The sequence below is a fragment of the Pituophis catenifer genome, unplaced genomic scaffold (genome assembly GCF_029215685.1).
Source record: "Pituophis catenifer annectens isolate HBS135680 unplaced genomic scaffold, rPitCat1.0.hap2 SCAF_6, whole genome shotgun sequence".
In the NCBI taxonomy this organism is placed as follows: domain Eukaryota; kingdom Metazoa; phylum Chordata; class Lepidosauria; order Squamata; family Colubridae; genus Pituophis; species Pituophis catenifer.
In genome coordinates this window covers 28,136,991-28,143,708 of record NW_027256886.1, presented here as the reverse complement: position 1 = coordinate 28,143,708, position 6,718 = coordinate 28,136,991, and positions in this window count along the sequence as shown.

The following is a 6,718-nucleotide window of genomic DNA, read 5'->3' as shown; positions in this document are numbered from 1 at the left end:
AATCAGGAGCAGTGTTGGAAGAGGAAAAAAAAATAATGTGCTGTATTCATTCCTAGGTGGTATCCTGACTATTCATAGAATTTGCTAGCCTGTAGTTGGCTCTGACATGCTCACTCATCCAATTTTTTGGCTTGGCATGATGGCACGCTGACCCATATGGCTCGGTGTTCACCACATGCAAAGCTGTCTTTGCCTAGTCTAGGTGTTTGTGAGAAGGATTACCGTAGATGCAATTTCATATGACAGTCAGTTCTTTGCAAGTACAATAATAATAAGTACAATAACTGTTGTGCTTGGAGGATCAAACAGGAGTAATCAAAAGCCCAAAGCATATGCAAAGACCAAACCACATTTGGGGAACCAAATGCAAACTAGTGACATGCAGTTTCTTCATCAATACTGATCTCTCCTATTATACATATGGTTTCACAGTTATGACGTAAGTTCTTAATTATGTTGAATGTACTTCTGAAAGCACACATTTGGGCTTGTTAACATGCCTCCTGTTTCCTATATTTGGGGAATGTTTTTATGTAATATAATATCCATCTTACAGAAAAGTTTTCTTTATACATTTTTGTAAGTTTCAGTTGGGTTAATAGGAGCTCTTGTTGATGTTTTGATCAACCACCGTTAAGTACAAACATTGTACAAAATAGACCAATTCATAACTTTAATTACAAACAAGCCACTTTTTATTACAAGTTCATAAAAACAAAATCGAGGTTTAACTATATTTGCCCCATAGATACTAGAGCAACTGCAGTTTATGAATGTGAAGCCAATATAAGGATTAACAAAGTGGCAGTCTCCGATATTATGCAAACCATTTAATTTTTTTTTCTTCTCTGCTTCCTAAATTAGTGTTTTGCCTGCACTAGCCTGCATAAACACTGCATTTGATCTGCTTTGAACATCTGGAAAATTGATTGGTGTCTTTGAGCTTCTTTTATTTCCCCTTGTTTAATCTCCTTACACTCTCTTTAGATACTGAGCTGAATAAACATATTGGTAAAGCAGCCACCACATTTTCCAGACTTACAAAGAGAGTATGGCTTAATAAGAAGCTGACAGAACATACAAAGATCCAGGTCTATAGAGCCTGCGTCCTGAGCACACTCTTCTAGTGCAGTGAGTCTTGGACCCTCTACGCACGGCAGGAGAGAAAGTTGAACACCTTTCATATGCGGTCTCCGACGAATTCTTGGCATCACCTGGCAGGATAAAGTTCCAAATAGCGCAGTCTTGGAACGTGCTAGAATTTCTAGCATGTATACACTATTGAAACAGCGATGTCTACGCTGGCTGGGGCATGTCGTGAGAATGGCTGATGGTCAGATTCCGAAAGATCTCCTGTATGGAGAATTAGTGCAGGGAAAGCGCCTCAGAGGGAGACCACAGCTGTGATATAAGGATATCTGCAAGAGGGACCTAAAGGCCCTGGGAATGGACATTAACAACTGGGAAACCTTGACTTCTGATCGTTCATCTTGGAGGCTAAAGACGCAGCATGGCCTTCTCCAATTCGAAGAGACACTTGTTTGGAGGCTGAAGCAGAGGCAGTCCTGGAACCAACGAAATCTGGGGGCTGGGTAGGGGACAGAATGTATCTGCTCTCAAGTGTGGAAGGGATGGCCACTCTTGAATTGGCCTTTTTAGTCACTAGTTGCTGTTTTAGGACATTTTTCCAGAGCACGATACCATAGCCTCTTGAGACTGAAGGATGCCAATGAGAATGAATCTCCTTATATTTCTGGCTTCCAGGTTCTGTTTAAACTATAATTACCAGCCAGATATATAGTATGTATGTACATATCGGACATTTGCTTATATGTTTTTGTTCATTTTACCAGTAGAACTCACTGTCCTTGGGATCTGTTTGTACACTTAATATGAAGATTTATCCATCCAAATTGTTCCTGTTGTCTGGGTATCTGGTAGTTCATGAAAGAGTTGGAAAAGACATTCTTCTCTCAAAGTCTTAGTTTAATTGTATGGACACATACTTTATGACTTCAAGAAATGATTCTCAACAACTGGGTTGCATAACACAGTAGGACATAGAAAGAGTTTAGATGGAATGTGTGGTAAATCAACTTTAATTCTTAAATCTTAGTTTAAATAATAAATATAATAACTGTGGCTGTGAATATATGAATGTCCTTTTGTTTTTTGATTGGTGAAGACATCAATCAAGTTCTGAGTGGTGACATGATGGGACCCAATTTGACAATAATTATTGAGAACAGCTAACAGCAGGTGGCAGTATCTGGCAGACTTTCTCTGACCTCAAAAAAGCTAAGAGGGTCAGATCTAGTTAGTCCTTGCATGTGAGTCACCAAGAAATTTCCTAGATGTATGAAAATTGGAAAAAAAAATCTGGAAGAAGACAACTCAAAATCAATTTTATATTGTTGTCAGTGGTGTTTTTAATTGATTCAAGAAAATTACCAAAATGTAGTTTCACAAAATATTAGAACATATGCATGCATAAATAGTATCAAGAATTATATAACCTAGACTGAGATTTTCTCCATAATTATAAGTTTATACTAAGATCAAAGGAGGTATTTGGTATGAGTCATGATTGGCTTTTCTACCCCCAACCAGTCCTATTTGTGTCATACTCAAAAAAGATTTTTTTGGCAACAGCCATACGTGCTAATACTACCTCCAGACTCACAAGTCAGGTGTTAAAGACTGTCTGACCTCCTTGGAATCCTGAGACTAACTAAATCCAAGAAACACTAAAGTCTGGGAAAATTTCTTTATATTAGGACTACATGGATATAGACGTAAAATAATCACTAAATTAAAAGAGATAAAGAGATATAAAACTCCCTTTACTGCCATCTAGGATTTCTCTGAATTTTTGCAATGGCAAAATGGCAAACACAGTGGCTTAAAAAGCAACCCTATCAGTACTTCCTCTTACATAGCATATTTTCTTTGACAGATCTTCATATTTTCATTACAAGACATTATTATAAAATGCTATCTTTTAATCATATGTTTCAACACGTTTTTTTTATAGACTGGTGTTTTAAATTTTGATTTTAAGGTTATATATCCTTTTTTCTTTTTGTGGAAAGTGATTTATTCATTTTTATTACACAAGTAAGCATTTGAAATTTTAGCCAACATACAAAGTCTTGGTTTGTTATATGTTTAAATAGATTCAATCTTACCAACTTAAATTTAATATTGTGAAAACCCCACATGTGAAAATAAATGCTATTGCATTTTTTTCTTACAATGTTTGAAAACAGCTATTTTACACCTGCAAAACTAATAACCTAGGATGCATTTTACATAATTGTATGACTTACTACAGTGTCACTGTTATACATACTATATACATTTTCAGACACCAATAGACTTATGAATGTGGCTTATTATCCACAAACTATAACTCTATAAAGGCTCACCTTGAATTCCTTCTGACCATACAGAAATTTGTACAAGCCTTAATTTGATATCCCAGATAATGCTTTTGCTGTACAGATTGCACTTTGGAGACCAAATATGAGGCTGTCTAAACATACTATATATAGTTATATAATGATAATTATCAGGACAAGTAGTAATATAGATTTTGATATCAAATATATAGTCTACTTATAGTTTATCTGGTCCTAAGCATAATGATGAGAAAAATGACAAAACAGATATTGTTACAACACATGTTCTATCTTTTTATAGTTTTGTTGCAGCATCACATACAAAGGGTAAGCTTATGTTGCAATCTCACAATGGATGACTGATCACTTGTTTCCCCCCTTCTGTGTTGTGTGTGTAGATAAAGCTGTTTAAATTTAAAAAATTCCTCTACTATTTTAATTACTTCAAAATAACATTTTCATTGAACTCAGACTGGATAGAAACCAACCAGACACAGCAAGCCTTCCATATTCTATAGGTTTTGTATTGCAAAGAGTGATTATTTGTTCCATATGTAAGCAAATGAAATTGAATTTTTGTTCAAATACCTCCCTCTTTTGTGAAACCGATTGGCCAGCATGTGGGGCAACAAGAGAATATTTTTGAAGAAGGAATAACCTTAGGGACCGTTGAAGATGAGAATGTTAATGCCTTAGGAGAAACTGAAACAGTATATAATTGTTTAGGTCTTGCAAAAAATGAAATCTTTGTTTGATATGTAATATATATTGACTTAATCTTATGGAGAAGGCTTTTAAGTTTCCATCTCTGAGAAACCGATATAGACCTTGGTTCTACAGTTAGCAGTGTGATTTTGGAGGTATTAAATGCTTAACCATCCCAAAGGTGCTTTTTCAAAAGGCAACTGGTTTTTCTTCCTTAAATATCTAGATCAGGCCTGTCAAACTGGTGGCCTGTGAGTCAGATGCATCACACACAGGCCACGCCCACCCCAGCTCCACAAAGGCAAAAAATGTCACGATACATCATAATACATCACGTGACGCGATCAAGTTTGACACCTGTGATCTAGATCAGGATGTCAAACTGGCGGTGTCATGCACAGGGCACGCCCACCCCAGCTCCATGAAGGTGAAAAATGTGAAATGTTATGTGACGGCAATGTGACGCTGTGAGTTTGACAAATGTGATCTATCTGCTTAACCAGATTCCAATTTTCAGCAGTCAGTATATGTATTATTTGGTATTAACATTACTTTATCATATGAGTAGGATACACTATAACAGCTGCTATACCCTAGGGTTACATACAATAACTTTGTATTTAATTTTCAGATCATATTTTCTCCTGGGGATATTACTGTTACTTTTTCCAGTACCCCCATTATAAAGTGTCTCTACTTCCTTCCTAAACATTTATAATAGCTTTTTTTAACTTGGATTGTTATTCTATTATTAAATTCCCTTGACTATGCTTGTTAAATGAACAACAATAGGAAATTCACAATAATTCTGTTATGAATAGCTTCCAACCTTGAAAACACCTGCTGAGATAACTAATTAAAGACATGACTACAAAGAGCTTACTTTCTTTCAATGAATGTGCTATTAATTCACCATGTTTACTATTTCATTGCATCTGTTCACCCTTTTCACCTTTTTTTTTTTTTGCTGATTAGAACTTTCATATTAGAAGACATTTGTGATTTGACTGTTTGCGTTGTTTTGGGTTAATGTAGCTTTCCCTTGGAATGTGTTTGCATCTTTTTATAGGATTGGTTTTAATAAAGTTGCCCACTTAAATTTTTATATTGATGCTTAAATTCCTAAATTCATCAACAGCTCAATAACACAAACAGCTGTTTCTACCTCTAATGTTTTTTCAAGTCTGACCAAATATAGGTGTTATCTGAGTTTCAATACTTACATAGTGATCTTATGTAGTTTATTAGAGAAATACTGTTGAACTCAATGAATCTTACATCAAAGAAGGCATGGTAAGAATACAGAATAACAGAGTTGGAAGGTTGTACGTCATCTAGTCCAACCCCCTGCACAAGCAGATGATCTTATATCATTTTTGACAAGTGGCTGCCCAGTCTCTTCCTCAAAGCCCCAATGATGAAGCACCACAACTTCTGAAAGCAAGCTGTTCCACTGGCTAATTGATCTCACTGGCAGAAAATTTCTCATTTCTAGGTTGAAGTTCTCTTTGATCAGTTTCCCTCTCCTTTGAGACAATCCCTCAAATATTGAAACACTGCTATCATGAGAAGCCCCGGTCCTTCTCTTTACTGGACTAGCCATTCTTAGTTCTTGCAACCATTCTTTATATGTTTTAGCCTCCAGGCCCCCAGTCATTTTTGTTGCTATTCTCTGCACTCAAGCCTCAACTTCTTTTTTATAATGTAGTGATCAAAACTGGATGCAGTATTCTAGGTGTGGTCTTACTAATTAATATTAAAATATTAATTCCCATATCTGTGGTCATACCTTTTTGCCAGAAGAGAAGGATGGCCTCGTGGGCATATTACAGACCATATTCATCTTAGACACAGAGGGACTGATCTGGCATGTCTCATCTGAGGATGTTTGCTGAAGGAAATAATCTTATAATGCTTTTTGTCAAGTCAAGCCAGGATCTAGTCTGGGAGAAAAGGAACAGAAATAAGATCAAACTTGGGATTTAGAATGATGGTTTACAACAGTGTTGCTGTTCATTAAACTTTACAGTGTATAATTACTACAGGAATAGTCATACAGGTGGTCCTCGACCTATGACTGTAATGGAGCCTGCCCATTACTATTTCAAGTAGTGACAAATGTTAAGTGAGACAACTTCCTTAACAACCCTTACCCCCTGCTCTCCCTGATGCCAACTTTTGGACATACGTTTCAGGTTTTCTAGGTTTTTGCTGTCTGACTGCCTTTAGGACCCAGCTTCTACCATGGCCATGTGCTGTAGCCGCTTTTTCTTTAGAACTGATTTTTTTCCCCTTCAGCTCTTAGAGGCAAAAAACTGCAGAAAGATTTGCTTATTTCCTTCCTTTCCTTTAGCTTCAGCCCGATAGTGACTCATTAAGATAAGTAATTTACAATTTTTGTCACCCTCTTCCCAGGCACGCAGTAAATTTAGCAATTTAAGTGGTTAAAAGGGATTGAGATTGGACGGGCAGAGGTGGAGAGTTTAGTTTTAGTACCTAATTTTTTTTAGGTACTAGAGGGAGGGATAATTCTGTCCTGCCCAGCTTTGTTTTTTTATTGAAGAAATGTGGGACGCTGGGGAGAAAGGGGGTAAGCAAGAGAAAAGTTTTGG